A 24915-nucleotide genomic window follows, 5' to 3' on the forward strand; every position below is an offset into this window, starting at 1 on the left:
CCTATGTGGCGACCCTGCCCCCCAAAAGCTTTTAGATTTAACTCCCAGTTTACAGTAAATACTGGGGGTAGAAGAACAACTTCAATGGCACAACAAGGAAACCACTGGTCAATTCCAGAATGTGGAGAGTCAACAAGACTGGAGGGCTAGTACTGGTCTCTTCACAAAAGTCAATGCCATGCAAAAAAACCAAAAAGGTGGGAGGAACTGTCCTAGATTTAAAAAGGCTAAAGAGGGGTAACAACTGAATGCGATGTGTGAAACTTGACTGGATCCTGTTTTTAAAAAAAGCTATAAAAGAAATTTTGAACAATTAGAGAAATTCTAACGTGGCCTGTATACTAAGATAATATTAGGGAGTACTGTTAATTTTCTTAGGGGTAAAAGTAATATTGTGACTACATAGGAGAACGAATTTATTCTTAGGAGCTGCAGGCTGAAGTATTTAGGGTAAAATATCCTGATGTTTAGGAGCCATGGTGGTGCAGTGGCTAAAGTGCTTGGTTGCTAACCAAAGGTCAGCAGTTTGAACCCACCAGCCACTCTGTGAGAGAAAGCTGTGGCAGTTTGCTTCTGTAAACATTTACCCGTTACCTGTTGCTGTCTTGACTCATAGCAACCCTAAAGGACAGAGCAGAACTGCCCCACAGGGCTTCTAAGGAGCGCCTAGTAGACTTGAACTGCCCACCTTTGGTTGGCAGTCACAGCTCTGAAACACTACAGCACCAGGGTTTCCCTGTAAACATTTACAGCCTTGGAAACCCTAAGGGGCAGTTCTACCCCATCCTGTAGGGTCACTGTGAGTTGGAACCCACTCAACAGCAGTGGGCTTGGTGTTTTTCAGTATCAACATATTTGGTATCAACAATGCTTGTAACTTTCCAATGGTTTGGCCAAAACACAGTCACGGAGTGAATGTCATGACATGTTAACAGGTGTCCAGTCTAGGCCACAGGGTGAACAAGCAGTCACTGTATGGGTCTTTCATGTAATAAAAAGTTGGGGGTGGGGTGGGGAGAAATCAGATCAGACTGTCTAGGAGACTAGCAGGACCCCTTATGTCCTTACCCTGTCTAGATCAGAATTCTTTAGTTGTCAAGGACTGAATACTTGCTTATATGTGGGTGCTGGTTTTTAAAATTCATTTTCTAAATTGAATTATTGCATACAACAGGAAAAGTACATAAATTTTAAGTGTACAGTTGATTGATCTTTTTGGCTTTTTCATGACATGGACTTGTATGAAGAGACCAGGTACTGACTCTACTGTCATTCTGGATCTAATAGTTTTCTTGTTGTGCCACTGAACTTGTTCTTGTTCTGTGTAATACCATTCAGACTGAGAAACTATTACCAAAAGCTCTCCTCGTGCCTCTCCTGACAACTAGCCCCCAAAGAAAACCGTTATCTTGACCTCATCGCCATCGATTTATTTTGCCTGTTTTTGAAGGCTGGTGAAATGACACACTACCAATTCTTTTACATCTGGTTTCTTTTGCTTAATATTATGCCTGCAGGATTCATCCCTGTTGTTCCAAGAAGCAGTATGTGTTCATTCTTATTAACTTATACAGTAGTTTTCAACCAGGGAGGCTTCTGTGTCCCACAGGGCATTTGACAATGTGTAGAAACACGTCTTATTGTCATAACTGGGGGGAATGCTACTGGCGTGTAGTGGGTAGAGGCTAGGAATGCTGTTGAACATCCTACAATGCATAGGACCAGTAAAACTAAAATCTATTGTTGCGAGTTATAGTAATTCTATAGAAGAGAGCAGAAATGCCCTGCAACGTTTCCAAGGCTGTCATCTTTACAGAAGCAGACTGCCACATATTTCTCCTCTGGGGTGTGTGGTGAGTTTGAACCACCAACCTTTTGGTTAGCACCCAAGTGCTTAACCACCACACCACCAGGGCTCCTTACTGTATAGGACTGGCCCCCACAACAAAGGATCATCTGGCCCCAAATGTCAATAGGGCTGAGCTGAGAAACTCTGTTGTATGATACTCTGTTCTATGACTATACCAAAACTTTTCTGTCCTCAGAACCAACTCAAGGGCAACAGGTTTGGTTTTTCAGTTCATCTATCCATTCTGTTGTGGACGGACATTTGAAATGTTTCTGGATTTTGATTATTAACCATAGCAATAAACGTTCATATACATTCTTGCAGAGTAGAAGAAAAACTGGCCAGTTGGCTGAGGGAATCCTAGCTCAGCACATCTGTGATTTACTCATGGTACACTAGCTGGGAATCTCTACTTTAAGATACGTTAACCTAACTCTTCTCTGTGTTCTTATTCATTCAAATATTTGCTGAGCATATACTACAAGCCAGGCCTCAATGATACAGCAGGGAACAAGGGACATGAGGTCTTTGCCCCCAGAAGCTTACTTCCTAGCCGGAGAGACAAAGAGCAACAAATAATGTAAGGGCCATGAAAAAACCCTAAGGCGTGGGAAGGGGAGAGGGTGATGATGCCCAGCGCTGTGTAACAGACACGGACAGAGGACAGAGCAGAAGGAAGATCAGTTAGGAGACCACTGCAACCCTCAAAGTAATGCCTACTCTGGGTCTGCCCCTGGACGATGGCAGTGGGGAAAAAGGGGACATCACAACTGGCAGTGAGGCGACGAGTGGCAACAATGATTTCAAGTTTGAATGACAGAGAAGAGGGGTACCAAAATGAAAAATGGGGAAGACATGAAAAAGCTTGTATCAGTGGGTGGGGGGCAGGAAGAATTTGGTTCTATACATGCTGGGTTTCACAAGAATTTTTAAGACACTTGTACAAATATTAATCAGGCAGATAACAGAGGTCTCTTGAAAGCTGGAAAGAACTTATGTATTTGGAAGAATACTGAATATACCATGGGCTGCCAAATGAACAAACACATCTGTCTCGGAAGAAGTACAGCCAGAATACTCCTTAGAAGCAAAGATGGCGAGACTCCATCTCGATTACTTTGGACATGTTATCAGGACGGATCAGTTCCCGGAGAAGGACATCATGCTTGGTAGAGGGCGAGCAAAAAAGAAGACCCTCGACGAGATGGACTGACACAGTGGTTCTAACAATGGGCTCAAACATAGCAACGACTGTGAGGATGGTGCCAGCCCGGGCAGTGTTTCGTTCTGCTGTGCATAGGGTTGCTATGAGTTGGAACTGACTTGACAGCACCCAACAACAACAACATAGAGATGACAAGTAAAGTCGAGGTGATGGATGGAGTGATGCGGAGAGTGAAAAAGAAGAGGTGTGTGGACAGAACTCTGATGAACAACTACCTGCTGGAAGAATCATCATCAAAGGAGAAACAGGGTGGGAATGGTCAATGAGGTGGGAAAATTCGCATCCTTAATTACTAAGAAACCCAGAGATGCCAGTTTCAAGCTAGAAGTGGTAGTCAACAGGGAAAAATGTTACAGAAAAGTTAAAGGATAAACAATTATGAAAAGGTTACTACAAAGGGTGATTTAGTGCTTACTACAGATATTAAAAATTGTGCTGATGTTTGCTTAACTCTGTGAAATACTAAAAAATAACGAACTGTGTATACTTTAAATAGGTGATTGGCATAATATGTAAATTATATATAGCTCAATAATGGGGACACACAGTGTGGTAAGATGGTTTGCTTTTGTATGGCCTTCTTCGCCTTGGACTTGTAACTCCCACCCAAGTGACTGGGCAGGACTCTGCGATAGGGGAATTGTAGCCCACCAAAGGGATTGGTCAGTTCTGCCATGTCGCTGGGCTTGAAAGGAGCCCTTCCAGAGGTGGGAAAAGAGAGAATCCCACCACCACCAAGGAAGAACAACAGCCAGAAGCCAGCACATCCTTTGGGCCTGGGATCTCTGGGCTGAGAAGCTCCTGGAAGCAGGACCCGAGAGAGAGCGAGCCATAAGCCTCAAGACAGTGAGAAATGGTAGCAGGAGAGACCTGGCAGCAGGAGACGAGATGGTGGGTTTCCCAGCTCAAGGAGAGAGAAAGCTGAGTGCCTTTGGGCAGAGGCCTAGGCCAGGGAGAGGTGTGCCTGCAAGCGCAGCTAGGAAGTGGCTGTCTTGATGGAACAACTATATCCTTGAGTGTTCCTGATCCTGAATTATAATCTGCTACTTCCCTAATAAGCCCCATAATCATGAGTATTGACTGTGAGTTCGGTGTGGCTACTGCAATGACTTAGTGAACCCAGTGGAGAAGCAGGGTGCCGTTGGTGTTGGAATTGGTAAAGTGGCCTCTGCCTCATAGGAATCAGCCTTGGCCTGTTGATATTGTTCTTCTTCCCCCTATGAAGTCAGAGGTCAGACACTGCCCCCAAGCCCTTTTACACACACACATATACATAAGAGAACATTTTTAGAAGTGCAGTGGGGCAGAAGGGAGACAACAAAGAGTTAAGGAATGAACACGCTAATTAATAGGTTATCCTTCTGAGACATCTGCTGCTCAAAGAAAGTGACAGGTGGAAGAGCAGGGGGCAGGCTTTTGTTGTTGTGTCTTGTTTTGTACCATAAAGACAATGAGGCTGTCTGAAGCCAAAAGGAAAGGAGTCACCAGAGGCGGGCAAACCAGTCCTGAAGAGGAGATAACTGGCCAAGGGTCAATAAAAACAGAGTAAGAAGGTTAAACTTAGAAGGGAGGCTCTTTCTCTGAGACAGAGAGAGGTAAAGGAAAAGTTTGAGGAAGACAAAGAACAACCCAGTAGAAATGCAATAGGCGTGGAAAAGAATCTCAGCCCATATCTGAGCCTGTTTTACCTTGTAGCCACTGGCGAAGCCCTACGCTAAGGATCTAATGTAGGCACTGTTAGGCTCTGGGGCAGAAGGAACCATACATGAAATACAGTGAAAATAAAAGTCCATAAATAGCACAGAGACAGTTCTCTCATCATTTACCTCACAGAAAAAGCTCTTGCCTCAGTTCTATTCCCTGTTACTTCTTTAATTATCTTTTCACAAGACCCTAAATTACAGAATTTCTCATCAGCAACTCGTATTACTGTGAAGCCGACTGAGAGGTTTATGAGCTCTATGAAACAAATATCCCTCCAGAAACAAACAGCATGTCAAGGCATTTCAGTAACATCTTTCAGGATATATTATTTTACATGACAATAAATTAAATGCCCTTTCAACATTTAAAACCATCAACTCTTACAGCTGGAAATAATAGTAGCCACTTAAATATTACGCAGTTCTCTCACTCAGTACAGAAATTCCTTGTTAAATAACAGAAATATTCGGTCAGTCACCAACCTTCATTTAGTCACCTGCACTGACCTGTTGCCATTGAGTAGATTGCGACTCATAGTAACCCAATAGGACAGAGGAGTACTGCTCCTTAGGGTTTCCTAGCCTGTAATCTTTACGGAAGCAGATTGCCACATCTTTCTGCAGTGGAGTGGTTTGTGGGTTCGAACCACCAACCTTTTCAGTTCACAGCTGAGCGCTTAACCACTGCGCCATCAGGGCTCCTTCTACTTTCATTAATTAATGGGACCTTACTTAAAAAAAAAAATTTTAGTTTTTTTTTTTACTAGTTTACAAAGTAGCTTATGGCATTGCTGGGTATTAACAACTGATGTTCACATTAATTCTTATAAAATTAATATATTGATTTTTATCTATGCAGCTCATCTGCCATCTGTTCCACTCGTCACCTAGATTTGGTATATAAACGGTACAGAATACTGAATGAATGAAATCTACCTTCCAACAACCCTCTGTAACTCCCACCATGGCGTCTAGCTCTTGAAGCCTTGAGAGCTGCAGAAAATACATTTCCCTTATCTGCTGATTGCCCTTCAAATATGTGAAGACAATTTTTACATTCTTTTGTCTTCTCTGAGGTAAAGAAACAGCCCCATTTTCTTAAACATGGCGTTCAGTGTTTCCAGGTCCCTCTTAAACATTAGCAATCAAAATGGAAAACAATACTCTTGATACCTTCGCAGTACCTGGGAAGAGGGAGACTACAATACTCAGTAGCACATCCATGGGGTGTCCACTGAGTGGCAGGATCCCTCCAAGCTATGTATTCTTATCCTCACATTTTATCACTGAGAAAACAGGGCCAGAGAGACATGAAGCAACTGGCCCAATTCAAACAGCTAGTCACTAAGAGGATGGCACAAGACCAGCCAGTGCTTTGTTCTGTTGTATGCTATGAGTCAGAACTGACTTACGGGCACCTAACAACAACAGTCGCTAAGAGCCACAATTTGTCAATCTGCACACAACTTTACTTCTGTGAGTGGAACAGTACATCCTAGAACCGTTTTTGCAAGTCAGGTCTTCCTCATCTCAAACACATACAAATGAGTTTCTGTAAACATAACCACCCCTGATAAATTTATATCTTGTCAGTTTTGCCCTGTTATTTTAGCCGCTAAGAGCTCTGAATCCTGAGAGTTATCAAACATGCTAGCTATCGCTACACATCCTAAGTACATTCAGGAATTTGAGAAGCATGCCTCTCATACTCTCAAAGCTGGTAATAAAAACTGCTGAACAGAGTAAACAGGCCCCAAGGGCAAGACCATAGATAGCCCTGTAGCGTATCTCTAAAGAACTCCCTTCAGGCTGGTATCAACCTATTAACCAACAGTTTGTTGTTGTTGTTGTTAGGTGCCATCCAGTCTGCTCGCAAATTCATAAACCAACAGTTCAGGTTTGGTAATCTGAATGGATATAAATCCACCCAGCTAGACCTTATTCAATGTACATTTACTCTTCTGCTTACTAGGACAGGAAGAGACAGTATGTTCAGAGTTCTAAGGAAACCTAAATGGACTCATGTCCGGCAGCCCCTACCTACCATCAGTCTAGTAAATTCATCACAAAAGGAAATAAGATTTGTGTCACCTTTTTTCTTATTGAAGCTATGCCGGTTTGATGGAACTAGTTCTTTTCCAAGCACTTACAGACTCTTTCTTTGCTCTCCCAACAAGATTCTAAGACAGATTAATAAACTCTAGCATCTAAAACGGGAAGCCCTGGTGGTGTAGTGGTTAAGTGTTACGGCTGCTAACCTAGGGGTCGGCAGTTTGAATTTGCCAGGCGCTCCTTGGAAACTCTATGGGGCAGTTCTACTCTGTCCTATAGGGTCGCTATGAGTCGGAATCGACTCGATGGCACTGGGTTTGGTTTTTGGTTTAGCTTCTAAAATTATCTAATTGCTCTCTGTGAAAACTGAGACATTTGTGTCTTCAGTCTTCTACCCTTAACCACACCTCTTAGGACTTCTCAAAAGCTATGAATAATGACTTTACAATCTTATCTGCAAGTGAGTCACATATAACCCAATTAGACATTCCCTTACAATCTTCTCTTGTTTGACCTATCTAACTTTTAGAGAAAACATTTTTCTTCCTTTTAGACACTTGGTATACTCACTGCCCTCAAACAATTTCCTGAAACGAACTAGCTCATCTTATAGGTCAAAATGATAACCATTTTAAAAAATGATATTCAATTTTAGAAATGGCATTTAAAAATTTAAAAACTTCATTAGCAATTAAATTTTTTTTTATTACTTGTGGTACAAACCACATTTTCAAAATGGAACAAACATTAACCACCATCTATACAAGAATCAGCTAATACGTCTGAATTATGCATCACTACATAATCAAACCTAGACAAAAGGAAAAAAAAACTCTAAAATTAGACACTAACAGTAGCTACTCTGAATAAAACAATCCTGGATATTTATTACATTTACAATCAGGGTTATTTAACAGGCAGGCATCCTAAGTACACTCACATTTTTCAAGCCAAATGTCTAGCAATACTGTCCCTATTGCCATCATCCATCCATTCATTCATTTGGCAGTAATGAGAGCTTACTGTAAGGCAGGCACTCTTCTAGGTGCTGGGAATACAAGGCTGAATAAGAAAAAATTCCTCCAGAGTTGCTGATGGAGACTGGAGAAGCCTCGAGAGTACAGCCCCCAGGCACTCTCTTAACTCAGTAGTGAAGTCACTCCCGAGGTTCACCCTTCAACCAAAGATTAAACAGGCAAACAACAACACAGGTGAAAAACACACTTCTGTAGTTGGGTCACACACCAGCCCAAAAGCAAAGATGAGAAGGTAGGAAGGAGCAGGAAAACTGGATGAACGTTAACAGGGAACCCAGGACGAAGAAGGGGAGAGTGTTGACACATCGCTGGGTTGGCAACCAATATCACAAAACAATTTGTGTATTAAAAAGAAAAAATTCCTCTCTTCATGGAGCTTTCATTCAAGGAACATCATTCACACAAACCTTTAACAGGCGCCAGTTGCAAAGCGCTGTGTTAGATATCTCTAATGAGCGATTTAGACAGAGGATCACAAACATTGCCAACTTTGTCTCACAATCATAAAAGGCCATCCTCAAGTAACTGCTCTTTAAAGTCGTTCCGAATGCCAGATGACTTAGCGAAAGCTGTGTTTACCTGGCAATCCAAATTTAGGAAGCGTTACTGATCTTACTTGGTGCACCTAATAGTTTAAAAGCACTTAGATAACCTCTAGGCCTACTCCTCAACTTCCTAAAGAAGGATTCCCCTAGTATCAAACGGAACCAAGCTAAACCAAACCAAACATCCTAGAGAGCGCTGGCAAAGACGATACTGAGGTAAGAACTAATCTAATCACAGTAGTGCTTTTCCCTCAATCTTAGTCCTCCCTTGTTACACGGCTCTTCAAACTCCAAAGCTGGAGTACACCAGACTATGGAAGAGTCCTGTGGAGAGCAGGCTAGCTGAAAGTAAATGAGGAAGGAAACAACATGTGAAGAAAGGAGATAAGATGATGTAACCTAGAGGAAAAAAACAACTTTATCAACAGAAAAACCGGAACCAGCTAAGGCACAAAAAAGGACTTATCGATATCAACCAAACGGGCTCCTAGAGCTCCAGCTAAGTCCTAAACAAGTACTTACCAACGCCAACCGAAAGGGCTCAGAAAAGCCCCAACGTGTAGAAAAGAAGAGACAGTAAGGCTCAACTTTGCTCGGAGCATATCAGAGCCACCCCCTTTAGGACAGTGGAAAAGCGGTGTGAGACCCCTCACCTGCCAGAGGACTCCCTGTGCGACAGGTTGATCGACCGGGGTCCCAGAGCCAGCTGAGTTCGGAAGTAAGGGCGATGGGCCTTCGAGTCACCCGGGTCTCCAGTCAGTCTGAAGGGAAGTCGATCCCCTCGCGACCCTAGCTTGACCAAAGTCTCACTGAGGTAGAGGCCTGATATAGGGCTCCTGAGCCTAACGAGACAACGTCGTCAACAGTGGCAGAGGTGTCTGGACTTTGGACCTTAGACTTTGGCGTTTGTCTGCCGTAAGCTTGCTTACTCTTTTTCTCTTACCCTTTTGGTGACTGAGGCCTCTGGCGTCCGGCGTAACCAATAACCCCTGTGTTTAATAATTAATAAGAGACATTGTGGAAAAACACAAATCGTTTGGAGTAGTCGATAGCGACCCCCTCCTCACGACAAGTCCCCAAAGTCTCAGGCCTAACCAAGGACGACACACCTCGAAACTGCAAAGAAATGGAGAGTCGGCGCCCGTGCGGCTAAGAGTGTGCGAGCCTAAGTCCCCCGCCGCTTCTCTTCACTTGCTAGAAGGTCCCCGAACCCTGACTGCGCCTCGCGGCGAGGGACGTTACTTGCTCCAGCGTCCTGCTGGGCTCCCCGCCCTGTCCCTGCGCCTCAGACCCTCTCTCGAACCCCGCCCCGCACCCCCTGTCTTCCGCTAACTTCAATATGCACCGGGGGATAGCGGAGGGAAGCGGAAACCAGGAAGGGAGGCTCCGCCAGCGGACGGCGACAGCTGGTCATACCCTCCTCCGACCTCCAGGTCCGCAGGAGGTGGGTGCCGCTGCCCGCTGTCCCTTGGTCACTCACCCCTCGCCTCAGGTAAGCCACTTAGCGACGACCCTCCTTGCCGACTGCGGCCATCTTGGACATGGAACGTCAGGGCGCCTACGTCATCGCGCTGCGTCTCGCGACGGAAAACAAGCGCCGGGGGGCGGGGAGAATAGGGCCTGTCAGCCAATCAGAAGAAAGTATCGCTCTTTTCCCCCCCCTCCAAAAAAAAAAAAGGAAAAGCTGCCGGTGTCTTCCCCGCCCCTCCCCGCCCCTCCCCGCGGGTCAGTAGTTGCTGCGTGCAGGCGGTGGAGCCGGCAAAAAGGCCATCCCGCCGGCCCCGCCCCGGGCGAAAGGGATTAGGAAACAACCGAACCTGCTAACGGAACTCTGACGCGAGAGGCGGGGCCTGGCGCGCACTTTGTCCAATTAAAGCTCGGGCATGGGAGCAACCCAACCAATGGTGACGCCGAAGCTGGCGGGGGCTCAGGCGGCCGCTCTCGCCCCCGGGAGCCCGCAGGGCCAATGGCTGGGGAGGAACGCAGGCGGAAGGACGGCCGAGGGGCGGGCGGGGCCGCAGGCGGGACACGCCATGCGTCGGAATCCTGGGCCAATGAGCAGTGGCGGCGGCGGTCCGGGGGCGGGGCCCCGGGGGCGAGCGGAGCGGGGTTGGGCCGCGGCGGCGGGGCAGTCTCAGGCCGCCGTCCCGCCGTCCCGCCCTCCCGTCCGGCCGCTGCCGCCGCCGCCGCCGCCTGGGGCTTGGTTGAGGCGGACGGTGGGGTCTGGGCCGGAGTGTGGCGCCGCCGCTGCGCGAAGGGGAAGCAGGCAGGTGAGTGCCTGCGGCGGCTCTGCGCGCGCGGCCCGCGGGCTGAGGGGACTCACGCTGCTGCCCCCCTCTCTGCGCGGCCGCCCACCGCCCGCCGGCGCCCCTCGCGGGTCCGGGCCCGCGCCTGCCGGCCGGCCGGTCGGGCCCTGGTGGGCTGGGGGCGGCCTCGGCCTGCCCTGACGGCCCTGCCTGGTCGGGGGTGCGTCCCACCGCCCCCGGATGACGGCAGGTGCAGGGAGCGCCCCCGTCCCGGTGCAGCACCCTCAGTCCCGGCTCCCGGCCGGCCCGGCCCCTCGCTCCTTCCCGACTCGGCTCGCGTGCGGCCGGGTCGCGCTCTCATTTCCTTCCTTCCTGTCGCCACCCGCCGCCCGGGTGCAGGCTGTGTGTTCTCTTCCTCCCCTCCAAGCCTTGGGTGCCCCGGGGTGGTGGGGACCCGTCCCCGCGCCGCCGCTCACTTTCCAGTTACCAGCACGGCCGGAGGAAATAGGTCAGCTGCCTTCCCACGCACCTTGGCCCGCCTCCACGCGCGCTGCCCTACTAGGGAGAAGAATTCGGGGCTGCGGACTTTGTCATTCGGCATCAAACTCTGGGGCCTCGTGGCTCCAGACTGGCTGTGACTCTGCCTTCCCGGTCTCCACTGGGGGAGAGGAGCGGATCAGGGACGTGCGCCTCTTGCTGCGGGGCCGCACCCGGGCCGTGCGGCGTGGGGAGGGGACGGCCCAGTCACGAGGAATTCTTCACGTGTTTCTTTAGAATCTCGTGGAGTGTATGGTGTCCTCGTTCTAAATGCAGAAGGTGATGTTTCCAAAGTTAAAAAAAAAAAGCAAAAAAACTTTTGTAGTTTGCTGACAGATTGATTTTGCTCTAAGAATCCCCAAAGATATTATCTTTTAGTGAAGGACCTCAGTGTTCCTGGATTGGTTCTGGTGGTGGTGGCATGGCTGCACACGTTTGTCACGACTCAACTGTACACCGAAAAGTGAATTGTATCCCGTACAAATTACACCTTCCCCTTTCTCATTTTTCTTCTCAAAAATGACCCTACTGGTATTTGAAAATGGAACTAACCGTTGACAACTTTGGAGAGGTTTTCATACACTTTTTAGAAGGTGGATACATTTAATTCAAGGAAATAGCAAAATAAAAGCAGTCCCTGTCTCCACTGGTGACATCTGCCAAGACTTGCTTGGACCATGCATGGTATGTTGTGTCTGCAGGGGCTACCACGCACACACGCATGCTTGCCTTTCTACCTTACCAAAGTAGTCCCAGAGGCCGCTGTGGTTGATATTTTGGTGAAGTTCCAACAACTTACCCAGGAATTTTTCTCTGGCCCAAGAAAGTTTGCAAAAGCGAGTTCTCAGAGATCTACAGAACCTCTTTATTGGCACTCCAGACAACCTCGTTTTTAACCATCTGCTACCCCTTTCCTTTCTGGCCCTTCTTTTACTCTTGTGTATTCAAGATTGTAAGTTAATGTCTGAAATGAAACTCTACTCAGCGAGTAAAATGATTGCTGCTTCTAGTCCCCTCAGTGCTTTTTTCTTGGAATAGGAGTGATGTTGGACTTGAAGATTAAAACATGTATGTACTGTAGACAGTTCTTCTGGTCTCTTCCCTAAGAGCGCAGTGAGGTTGTCAGTGAGAGGGCCTCTCTTGCAGTTGGGCATTTAGACCACATGACTGAACCTTGGCTTTAGAAGCCACTGGAAAATGAGAAAAAGTTGAAGGCTGTACTCAAATCTTTTATCTTTCTGAAGTTCAACCATTGGAAAAAGATTGTTGTTTTGAAAGCTCTGGTAAACGGCAAAGACAGCATACTTGAAACTTCACGCGCTCATATCTAGGAGAGAATGACAAAAATTTTGACATCGCTGGAGGGAAGTATCAACACTAGCACCCCGGAGGCTTGCGTGTAGTAAATATTTAGTAGATAATTGTGATGGCTAAGGTTGTCAGTTTGGCTGGGCCATGATTCTCAGTGGTTTGGCAGCTTTGTAATGATGTAGTTTGGCAGTTTTGTAGTGGTTATAATTTGGTAGTTATGTCATGGTGTAATTATCCTCCACGATATGATCTGATGTAATCAGCCAATCAGTTATGAGGGGAGTTTTCTTGGGGCGTGGCCTGTATTCTATATATCTGTGTATATATACGTATGTGTGTGTGTGTGTACATGTATATACATGTGTAGATGTTCTGGCAAAGCTCCCTTGCTTGCCCTGGATCCTGCATCTGGCTTGTCATCATCTGACTTCCAGTACCTGGGATTCATCAACCTCCATAGCCCATAAGCCAGCAGCCTGCCATCTCACCTACAGTCTTGGGTTTGTCAGTCCTTGCAGCTACATAGAGTCAGGAGAAGCCTCCAGCCTGATGCCTGACCCATGGACTTGGGACTTGCCAGCCTCTACAACTCTGTGAGCCACTTCCTTGAGTTATGTATATGCTTCACTGGTTTTGCTCTTCTGAAGAACCCAGTCTAAGACAGTAATTATTGAGTTCAATGAACACCAGGTTCGTAGTTTGTGCTGGGAGAAATTTTAGTAAAAAATATGAGTGAGTGTATAAAAATCAAAGACCGCTAGTGGTGCAGTGGTTAAGTGCTCGGCTACTAATTGAAAGTTCAGAGGTTTGAACCCATCAGCTGCTCTGTGGGAGAAGAGACCTGGCGATCTATTTCTGCAATGATTGCGGCCTAGGAAACCCTACGGGGCAGTTCTGCTCTGTCCTTTAAGGCTGCTCTGAGTCAGAACTGACTCGACGATGCACAACGACATATAAAAACCTGTCTCCTAACTCAGGACTGCTCTGAGTTCTTTATTAGATGCCAGTTTAGTTTGAGGCTTTCCAAATCTAAAAATGTCTGTGTTAGTTATGTTGTCCCTTTTTTTTATCAGTAATCTGAAGTATCTTTCAGAAATGTAGCTAACCATACTGCATCTTTTTTGTTTGTAGTTTGATGAGTATCTTTCTTTGGGAGGATTTTTATCTTTAGTAACTGGTTCTCTTATTCCCTAGTTGCTGCGGGTGGTGATTCGTTTGGGGGTGGAAGCAAACCCAAACCAAACCCACTGCTGTCCAGTCGATTCCGACTCATAGTGACCCTGTAGGACGGAGCAGAGCTGCCCCATAGGGTTTCCAAGTCTGTAAATCGGGGGGCGGGGGGGGTGGTGGTGGAGGTGGTGGTGGAAGTGAGTGTTAAATAAGTGTGAGTCCTCCCCATGTAAGTCAGTGCTGGGAATGAGTGATGATTTTGTTCCCCCAGAAGAGGAGTGGGAGCCATTTAGTGCTATGGCTGGTTCCCTGAGTGGTGTGAACAGTTTGCACTCGACTACTAACCAGGAGGTTGGTGGTTCGAATTTATCCAGAGGCACCGTGGAAGAAAGGCCTGGTAATCTACTTCTGTAAGGCGGGAGCCATTGAAAACCCTATGAGACTCAGTTCTGCTTTGACGCACGTGGGGTCACCATGAGTTGGAATTGACTCAATGGCAACGGGTTTGGTTTTTTAGCACTGTGGTGTTAGATACTTTTAACAGAACAGTGACTGTATTTTTATGCTTATGTTACTTTGGAGGTTGTTTGTGGCCAAATTATTTGTTTTCTTAATTAATGAGCATTCTATTTGGGCCCTTTTTTTTTTTTTTTTTTTTTTATCAAGGAAGAATTGATTTGTGCATCCTTTTTCTTTTTTTGCTACAGTCATAGAAACATTTATTTTGGATGTCAAGCCATTCTGGGTCATATTTAAGCAGTTGAGAATATAAAACAAAGGAATCCTTGCTTTTAAAATTTTCTACGAAAGTTTTACTTTTGTTGTGTTTACGTGTACATACCTTTCTTTGCAAAATAAATTTCTGTACGTTGGGTGTCTTTGTATCATCTCATTTTTCTTTTTATAAAACTTAGAGTTTTTTTTTTGGTGTTAGGTAAAGTGTATTATTATTGTTTTTTTAATTTGTGCTTTAAGTGAAAGTTTAGAAATCAAGTCAGTCTCTCATATAAAAATTTATACACACCTTGCTATATAGTCCTAATTGCTCTCTCCCATTAGCACACTCCTTCCCTCCACTCTCTCTTTTCGTGTCCATTCGTCCAGCTTCTGACCCCCTCCGCCCTCTCATCTCCCGTCCAGACAGGGGATGCCAACATAGTCTCATGTGTCCACTTGATCCAAAAAGCTCATTCTTCACCAATATCATAAAGTTAGAGGTGTTTAGTATTTTGATCTGCAAATATATTTACTATCAAAGTAAAAGTAAATTTGTATTAATGTGCATAATGTAAATTATGAATTTCTGTTATAAGATAGTTGAAACTTGATGTGTTTTTTTAGTCACTTACTAGCCAAAAGGAAGAAAGGTGAATTAGCAAAGTCTACATGATTGGAAGTCCTGTTTTTTGTTGTTAAATTCGCTTAATAACTCACGCAAGGTATTAATTGCTTAGAGTCTGTGTTTTGCAAACAAACAGACGGTGAAACAGGAGGGGCATGGGTAAAACAGGAGATACAGACACAGTTGTTAAAAATTTTCAACTGAGATAAATATGAATGGAAGAAAAGTGATTCTAAAATGATCGTAAAATTCAAATACCAGTTAATACTTCGGATCTCTTTTTTTCTTCTTCAAGTACTTTCTAAGAAGTTAACTAATAATCAAGATAAGTTTAAACACCCCTGATTAGTGATGGAAGACAAGGCTAACTCTGAAGTTGACATTTTGAAAGATAGCTGAGTGATACTGAGTGACACTGAAACTATGTCTTAGTTATCTAGTGCTGCCGTAACAGATAGGTATTCTCTCACAGTTTGGGAGGCTCGAAGTCCAAGTTCAGGGCGCCAGCTCTAGGGGAAGGCTTTCTCTGTCAGCTCTGGGGGAAGGTCCTTGTCTCTTCAGCTAGTTTCCTGGTTCCTTGGAGGTCCCCATGTGGCTTGGCATGTCTTCCCCCATCTCTGCTTCTTAGCTTGCTTGTTTTGATCTATTCTATAAGAGATTAACTATAGATACACTCTATGTTAATCTCGTCTCGTTAACATGACAAAGACAATCCATTCCCAAATGGGATTATAACCACAGGCATAGAGGCCAAGATTTGTAACATATTTTGGGGGCACAATTCAGTCCAGAATACCATGCAAAGATCATTTTAATCATTTACATGTCTAGCCTCAGTCCTGGGGAGGTAGGCAAGGGCAGAGGAGCAGAGCAGGAAGAAATGTTTTTACTGTTTTTTAGAAAAACAGAAAAATTGTCTAGGTCATATAGGTATCAGGTAGATATATAGAATTCTTAATATGTAATATTTTAGGTTTGGAAGACCCTGGTGCCAGCTGCGGCTGCCAACCAAAAGGTCAGCACTTCAGATCCACCAGCCATTCCTTGGACACCCTATGGGGCCCTTCTCCTCTGTCCTTTAGGGTTGCTTTGAGTAGACCCAATGGCAATGGGTTTTATTTTAGGCTTATTACCTATTGGCAATCCTGAGTTTCCGTTTACATTTTTCGTTAAGGATAATTCATTAGAACATAGCAAAGTGTAAAAAAATTCTTACAACTAAGTGTTTTAAAGGTTTCGGTCTCAGAAAATGGAAGTGACTCTTCAATATCATTAGTTTTCTCTTAAGCACGTCAAAAGAAAGTAAAAATTAGTTTATGCTTATTAAATAAGCGGCCTTTACCAGAAATAGTTACCAGTGACCGGTAAGGTTGTTCATTTGTTGATTGTAACAGTTTAGCACTGCTACGCATCAGGGTCACCAAAGTGGTTGGTGCAGTTTTTCGACCCAGCAAGGCGGCATCACCCAGACCTGTGTGGGGTGTGCAGGATCCTGTGGAAGCTCAGCTGGAGACTTGGCTCCACGTCCCGAACTTAGCCTGAGGCCATTCTGGTGTACCTGAACAAGGCCGGCAGAAGAGCTCTGGTGTACCTGAACAAGGCCGGCAGAAGAGTTCTGTAACTTTAAAAGACCAAAGAGGTAAAGCCTTTATATGTGTATATTTTACTTCTCCAAGAGAATATTGGTATTTTGAACATTAGAGATTCAGGAAACTTTCAGAGCCTTCATGATTGGGTAGGCTTTGAGCTGAAATGGAATGAAAAACTTTTGAGTGTCAGTAAAATTTGTCGTTGCGGTGTGCTGGCAAGGCTCGGCCACCCACCAAGTCTTGGATAAATTTATTAACCTCTCTAAGCTTCAGCTTTCTCATCTGTAAAGCAGACGCAGTGACATCTCTCTCACCTATGGTGTAAACCGCGACCTCCGTTCCTGCTGTGTAGCCAGTGCCCAAACAGAGCCCGTGAGGACGAAAATGATCCTGGTGTGGAAATGCCCCAGGACAAGAGACAAGGAAGGCGTGGCACAGTTTCAGCAGCCGGGGACGTTTATCCTGAAACATGACTGTTAGCATGAATAACTGCACTTAGGTTCAAAAACTCGGTTGTTTAACACAGAACATCTGTCTTGTTGAAGAGGTAGTTCAGTGGTTGAATTCCTGCTTCATGTGTGTGAGACCCAGCTGGGTTCAGTTCCCAGTCAGTGCACTACCCATCCATCACTGGAGGCGCGTGTGTTGCGATGATGCTGGACAGGATTTAGGGGAGCTTCCAGCCTGAGATAGATTAGGAAGAAAGGCCTGGCAGTCTACTGAAAATCAGCCAGTGAGAACCCTGTAGGTCACAGCGGCTCGACGGGGCAGCAGTTTCATTCCTTCGTGCGTCGGGTCACCATGAGTCAGAGCTTGGCTGGATGGCAGCGAACAATATCTTAAGATCAGTTTGTGTGACAAAAGGTTTAGTTGGCTACCCACTCATCCTAAAGGCTGTGGGACCCTGTCTCATTCACCTCTGCATTTCAGATTAAATACTGAAGAGATGTGCACTGAAGAGTGGATGTGTGAACGTGGTTCTCAGAAGAGCTAAGGTAGCCTTCGGCCATATTAGTGAAACCTCCTAGCATTGAGCTCCAGGAGGGCGGTAGGTCCGCTGACTGGCGCTCCTCTTGGCACATCCGAAGAGTCTTGTGGACTTTTAAAACCCGTCCTTTGAAGTATACAATATTCCTACGTGGCTTTGTTTACTTCCGAGAAGTACCTCATGAGGGGCATGCTAAGCTTGGAAAAGAGAAGACTTTGCGGGGAGGACATGAAAGCTGTCTTCAGAAAATTTGAGGGGTGGTTGTTTCTCTTTTAAAGGGCAAACTTGGACAGGTCAAAGAGGATGATGACCTTTCTGACAGTAAAGTGCCAGAGTGGCTCACTAACTGGGAGCCAGCCACAACAGGCAGGCCCCAGCTGGTGGCCAGCAGAGGCGTGTGGGGCTGAGAACTAAGTGGGAGCCGGCCACGACAGGGCCACGACAGGGCCACGACAGGGCCACAACAGTCAGGCCCCAGCTGGTGGCCAGCAGAGGGGTGCGGGGTTGAGAACTAAGTGGGAGCCAGCCACGACAGACAGGCCCCAGCTGGCAGCCAGCAGAGGGGTACGGGGTTGAGAACTAAGTGGGAGCCGGCCACGACAGGCAGGCCCCAGCTGGTGGCCAGCAGAGGAGTGTGGGGCTGAGAACTAAGTGGGAGCCGGCCACGACACGGCCACAACAGGGCCACAACATGGCCACGACAGGGCCATGACAGGCAGGCCCCAGCTGGCAGCCAGCAGAGGGGTGCGGGGTTGAGAACTAAGTGGGGGCCGGCCACAACAGGCAGGCCCCAGCTGGCGGCCAGCAGAGGGGTGCGGGGCTGAGAATTAGAAGCCCGCTTACCAGCATTAAGAGGGCTAATACGCTCTGTCCTGCCTGTCTTCCAGGGCTGCCAGACTGGAATTAAGAAATGGGTAGCAAAGCCCTCTGAAAACTGTAACTGCCGTGTAATGTTATACCCATTGCCATTGAGTGGGTTCTGACTCAGAGCAACCCTGTAGGACAGAGTAGAGCTGCCCCATAGGATTTCCAATGCTTCACCAAAGCAGACTGCCACATCCTTCTCCTGCAGAGCTGCTGGTGGGTTCAAACTGCTGACCTTTAAGTTAGCAGCTGAGTGCTTAACCACTGCGCCACCAGGGTTCCTTCCCACATAATGTTAGATGAGATGGTAAACTTACATGGGGCTGAGGGCTAACTTAGATAACCCCAGGGATCTCTTCCAATCCTGGTAGTTAATCTAGAATCTAGAACCTTTAAGTTAAGGATGTGGGTGGTTTGAAGGTATCTTCTTGACAGGTTACAGCTATTTCTCACACTTAACGTTTTCTTTTTTATTTTAGAAAGATATAATAGGAAATGATTATTCCTGATACCAAATGAGTCTTTGCTTTATGAAAGGCTTTTTTTTGTTGTTGCAAGTTCCTTTAAATAGAGCCTCATAATATTTTAAGTGTATTTGCAACTTAATTCAACAGCAGCTTAAAACTAAAAATGTTGTGTATTGAGAAGTCAAGCAGAAATGGTTTAAGTATCTCAAATTATCGTGTTGTTAGTGGAAAAATGTCAAAAAATACTGTGGAAAGCAAGGAATATACTTAAACAAAAAAAAGCTCAGGCAGAGTAGAACGGTGCTGCGCAGGGTTTTCAAGCTGTGACCTTTCAGAAGCAGATCCCCAGACCTTTCTTCCGAGGAGCCTCGGACGGGGTTTGAATTGCCGCGGGGCTCTGTGAGTTGGAATCAACTCGACCACAACTTATATTCATGTATATAAAGAACCCTGGTGGTGCAACAGTGAAGCACACAGCTGCTAACCAAAAGGCTGGTAGTTTAAACCCACCCTGGGGCTCCGAGGGAGAAAGACCTGGCAATCTGCTTCCATAAAGATGACAGCCTAGGAAACCCTTCGGGTCGGTTCTGCTCTGTCGTTTGGGGTTGCTATGAGTCAGAATCGACTAAACAGCACCCAACGACAACAACGTGCGTGTATGTGTTCATACGTATGTATGTATGTATATGTGTATGCATGTATACACGTGTGTATATATATGTATACATGTATGTACACACACATATGATTATCAGCCGTGTCATTCTGTATAAAGATTGAAATTTTACTTACATGCAACTTAGAGGTCTGTGGTCATCCTGGCACTTAAGTAGCTACTGAGCTGAAATTAATTCCACCTGCCTGGGTCGCTGTAAGTCAGAATCGACTCAAGGCAGTGGGTGTTTTTGGGCTTTGTCTGCCTGTCTGCCCGCTGACTCTGACCTCTTGGCACTTTTGAGTTCTGGCATTTCTTTGGCTCGATACTGGAATGATGGGTACTAGTCAGCCACTTAAACCAGGTAAGTTAGTGTGGTCACTGCCCCGCTGCTGAGCAGAGTGAGGACCTGGTCCAAATAGGCCCGTGCTTCAGGTAGCCTGGCACCGGGTGGACAGGGTTGTGTGAACGCATCTTGTCTGCAGGGAAGATGACAGTGTGCAGTCCAGTACAGGCTCTGCTCCTGCTCTTCCCTCATCCTATTACTCCCAAAACCAAACTTGTTGATGTTCAGTTGATTCCAACTCATAGTGACCCTATAAGAAAGAGTAGAACTGCCCCATAGGGTTTCCAAGGCATGGCTGGTGGGTTTGAACTGCAGACCTTTTGGTTAGCAGCCAAGCTCTTAACAACTGCGCCACCAGGGCTCCTCATCCTATCGTGTGTGTGCTTAATTCAGAAGGCAGTAAGACTCTGATCCTAATGGCCCACCCGGATTCTGGTGACATTGAGTGGAGCAGGTCCCTATTCTTCCCACAGAGGTAGCTCTCATACTCTCAAGTACAGTTGACAGCTGGTGCCTGAGGTGGGAGGAAGCCATGCCGTTCTCCTCTCAGTCAATCCAGCTGTGTTGTTGTTGTTGTTAGGTGCCGTCAAGTCGGGTCCAACTCATAGCGACCCTATGCACAACAGAACAAAACACTGCCCGGTCCTGCGCCATCCTTACAATCGTTGTTACGCCTGAGCTCATTGCTGCAGACACTGTGTCAATCCACCTTGTTGAGGGTCTTCCTTTTTTCCTCTGACCCTGTACTCTGCCAAGCATGAAGTCCCTCAGGGACTGATCCTTCCTGACAACATGTCCAAAGTGTGTAAGACGCAGTCTTGCCATCCTTGCTTTTAAGGAGCGTTCTGGTTGTACTTCTTCTAAGACAGATTTGTTCGTTCTTTTGGCAGTCCATGGTATATTCAATATTCTTCGCCAACACCACAATTCAAAGGCGTCAACTCTTCTGCGGTCTTCCTTATTCATTGTCCAGCTTTCACATGCATATGATGCATTTGAAAATACCATGGCTTGGGTCAGGTGCACCTTAGTCTTCAGGGTGACATCTTTGCTCTTCAACACTTTGAAGAGGTCCTTTGCAGCAGATTTGCCCAATGCAATGCGTCCTCTGATTTCTTGACTGCTGCTTCCATGGCTGTCAATTGTGGATCCAAGTAAAATGAAATCCTTGACAACTTCAGTCTTTTCTCCATTTATTATGATGTTGCTCATTGGTCCAGTTGTGAGGATTTTTGTTTTCTTTATGTTGAGGTGTAATCCACACTGAAGGCTGTGGTCTCTGATCTTCATTAGTAAGTGCTTCAAGTCCTCTTCACTTTCAGCAAGCAAGGTTGTGTCATCTGCATAATGCAGGTTAATGAGTCTTACAATCCCGATGACCCGTTTTTCTTCATATAGTCCAGCTTCTCGGATTATTTGTTCAGCATACAGATTAAATAGGTATGGTGAAAGAATACAAGCCTGACGCACACCTTTCCTGACTTTAAACCAATCAGTATCCACTTGTTCTGTCCAAACAACTGGCTCTTGATCTATGTAAAGGGTCCTCATGAGCACAATTAAGTGTTCTGGAATTCCCATTCTTTGCAGTGTTATCCATAATTTGTTATGATCCACACAGTCGAATGCCTTTGCATAATAATAAAACACAGGTAAACATCCTTCTGGTATTCTCTGCTTTCAGCCAGGATCCATCTGACATCAGCAGTGATATCCCTGGTTCCATGCCCTCTTCTGAAACCAGCCTGAATTTCTGGCAGTTCCCTGTCGATATACTGCTGCAGTCGTTTTTGAATGATCTTCAGCAAAATTTTGCCTGCGTGTGATATTAATGATATTGTTCTATAATATCCACATTTGGTTGGATCACCTTTCTTGGGAATAGGTTATTCCAATCAGTTGGCCAGCAAGCTGTCTTCCATATTTGTTGGCATAGATGAGTGAGCACCTCCAGCGCTACATGTTTGTGGAAACATCTCAATTGATATTCCATCAATTCCTGGAGCCTTGTTTTTCGCTAATTCCTTCAGAGCAGCTTGGACTTCTTCCTTCAGTACCATCGGTTCCTGATCATATGCCATCTTTTGAAATGGTTGAATATCGACTAATTCTTTTTGGTATAATGACTCTGAGTATTCCTTCCATCTTCTTTTGATGCTTCCTGCATCATTTAATATTTTCCCCATGGAGTCCTTCACTATTGCAACTCGAGGCTTGAATTTTTTCTTCAGTTCTTTCAGCTTGAGAAACGCCAAGCATGTTCTTCCTTTTTGGTTTTCCATCTCCAGCTCTTTGCACACGTCGTTATAATACTTCATTTTGTCTTCTCGAGAGGCCCTTTGACATCTTCTGTTCAGTTCTTTTACTTCATGAATTCTTCGTTTAGCTTTAGCTGCTCGACGCATAAGAGCAAGTTTCAGAGTCTCCTCTGGCATCCGCCTTGGTCTTTTATTTCTTTCCTGTCTTTTCAGTGACGTCTTGCTTTCTTCATGGATGATGTCCTTGATGTCATTCCACAACTCGTCTGGTGTTCGGTCACTAGTGTTCAATGGGTCAAATCTATTCTTGAGATTGTCTCTAAATTCAGGTGGGATATACTCAAGGTTATATTTTGCCTCTCGTGGACTTGCTCTGATTTTCTTCAGTTTCATCTTGAACTTGCATATGAGCAATTGATGGTCTGTTCCACAGTCCAGCCGTAAAATTGAGTAAATGCAGGCCACATTGACAGACCAGATGCTGTGTCCGAGCTACAGCTTCCTAGATAAATTGCTAAATAAGTGTAATCAAAAATGTTCTTTCTGTTTGCGTGTCATTGAAATCAATATTTTCAGGGGGAACTCAAGAAAAATACAAACACACATCCTTACCATGTAGGATTTTTGGAAAAAAAAAAAAAACCAGCTGATTGTGTGTGACTCCTTTCGGAGCACGTGTGACACTTTGCAGAAGTGGGCTTTTAAGTATTCAGCAACCCAGTCCTCCACTGGTTGAGGTCCCTGAATGTGCTTTATCTTATTTCTCATGACCTTTTTTGTTCGGCTGCACAGATGACATGTAATAGGGTCACTTGATTGGTTAAAAGTGGTTGCAGGTTACAGGTGTCACCTGCATATGTATATCTCAATTTAGCCTGTGAAGCCTGCCATTTGTGGGGCTGCCCTCTGGAGCCTGTCTTAGCTGTTAGGTGGGAAGACTGTTGATGGACTTGGTAAAATATTATGCGATTTTAGGGCCAGATTGTGAGGACTCTGTACATCTTAAAATTACCTTTATGGTGAAGAAATGCAGATATGCATGAAACTGTAAGCTCACTGTTCGTTTTTATAGGTGCCCCTTCCTTAGAATGACTAGAACTAGGCTTGTTTGTATATAATTCATTTGTCTGTCAACCCTGTATTGCTTTTGAACATATTTTCTCTTGTCTTAAGTCTTATTTATATTCTTTTTTTTTTTTTTTTGCCTCTGTGCTTCTGCTCCCCCAAGATAATTCAATAAAGCGTTTGCAGATTATACCTGATTTCCACTAAACCTTTTAGGGAAAAATCTTCTTGCGTTTAGCATTGTACCTTCTGGCTAATCTTTGGAATTTAACTTGAGAGTGAGTGTGTGTTTAATTTAGCACATATTTTTATTTTTCCAATATAAGTATTTAAAGTAAATACTGAAATAAATATTTGGTCCTTTTAGGAACTTGATGAATTTCTAACATGTAGTTGTGTTTGTGTGTTTTTCTCCCCTGGGAGCATTAAGGATGTTCAGAACACCCATTTGACTAGGTATTATCCAGGCCGCTTTATTTGGGGTGTGAGTCTTGTTTCCCTAGCCTCGTGGCTTTTCCCGATTGGGTATCTTCTGTCATGGCCAGCAATGTCCTAGGCACTTAATTGCTGAGTAGCCTGTCGAGTGGCAGTGCCTGTGGTTAGTCAGCGTATGTGCCGGACGTAACATAGGATTTCAAGTCTGAAGGCGCAGGCCCACTGCTTAGCAGCCCTGGGCTCTTGGCCAAGTCACAGCCTCTCTAAGCCTCTGACAGCCGGCTATCATCACGCTGGCCTCTGTGTGCTGTGGAGGGGGCGGGGGGAGGGGGGCTCAGGGAGGTCATGGCCTGGAGTGTGCCCGAGACAGCACAGAACAATGTGGCAATGCACGTGCCCCTGGGTCACAGGTGCGACATAGTGCAGCTGGGCTTGGGCCACGGCTCTTCCCTTTCTGTGGTCTTTAATTGAAATGAAAATCAGAAATAGACTGTTCCCACTTTGCTGCTTTCTAAGGAGCCCTGGTGGCTCAATAGTTAAGTGTTCATCTGCTAACCAAAAGGTTGGTGGTTCTAACCCACCAGTGGCTCTGCGGGAGAAGAGACCTGGTGATCTGCTTCCTTAAAAAATTATAGCCAAGAAAACCTTATGGGGCAGCCCTGCTCTGTCCTGCAGGGTTGCTGTGAGTTGGAATTGACTCATTAGCACAAAATAAGAGACCAAAAACACTTGGAAAAATAGGATTTGTGTTTGTGGGAGAGTTTCTTATTAAATCAATATCCTGAAACTTCTCTATAAACTATAGATGAGAAACCGTCTTTAAGTGAACTTTTGTACGGTGGTGGTGGTGTTGTCAGGTGCTGTCAAGTTGGTTCCGACTTACAGCTACCCTGTGTCAGAATGGGAAACCCTAGTGGTGTAGTGGTTAAGTGCTACAGCTGCTAACCAAGAGGTTCGGCAGTTCATATCCACCAGGCGCTCCTCGGAAGCTATGGGGCAGTTCTACTCTGTCTTATAGGGTCGCTATGAGTCGGAATCGACTCGATGGCGGCGGGTTTGTTTTTTTTATGTCATAATGAAATACTTCCTGTTCCTGTCTCCTCACAATCGTTGCCATGCTTGAGCCCACTGTTGCAGCCACTGTGTCAGTCCATCTTGTTGAGGGTCCTCCCCGTTTTCTCTCACTTTCTACCAAGCATGATGTCCTTCTTCAGGGCCGGGTCCCTCCTGA

General features: G+C 45.6%; 2 protein-coding genes across 6 annotated transcripts in view; one reads left to right on the forward strand and one right to left on the reverse strand.

The window, feature by feature from the left end:
- Positions 1–10329, reverse strand: part of CCNK (cyclin K) — a 28882-nt gene extending 18553 nt beyond the window's left edge. Inside the window, exons 1-3 of one of the 3 annotated variants that reach the window (XM_049899560.1) lie at positions 10229–10329; positions 9892–10031; positions 9065–9400 (exon numbers count right to left, since the gene is read on the reverse strand). The gene's annotated coding sequence lies outside the window, so the exon portion shown is untranslated. Of the gene's footprint in view, positions 1–9064; positions 9401–9891; positions 10056–10228 lie in introns of those variants that run through there. The other 2 variants (XM_049899558.1, XM_049899559.1) reach the window with 2 other exon arrangements.
- Positions 10330–10520: 191 nt separating this feature from the next.
- Positions 10521–24915, forward strand: part of SETD3 (SET domain containing 3, actin histidine methyltransferase) — a 99635-nt gene continuing 85240 nt past the window's right edge. Inside the window, exon 1 of one of the 3 annotated variants that reach the window (XM_049899557.1) lies at positions 10521–10681. The gene's annotated coding sequence lies outside the window, so the exon portion shown is untranslated. The remainder of the gene's footprint in view (positions 10682–24915) is intronic. The other 2 variants (XM_049899553.1, XM_049899556.1) reach the window with 2 other exon arrangements.

This window comes from Elephas maximus, chromosome 10, assembly GCF_024166365.1.
Source record: "Elephas maximus indicus isolate mEleMax1 chromosome 10, mEleMax1 primary haplotype, whole genome shotgun sequence".
In the NCBI taxonomy this organism is placed as follows: domain Eukaryota; kingdom Metazoa; phylum Chordata; class Mammalia; order Proboscidea; family Elephantidae; genus Elephas; species Elephas maximus.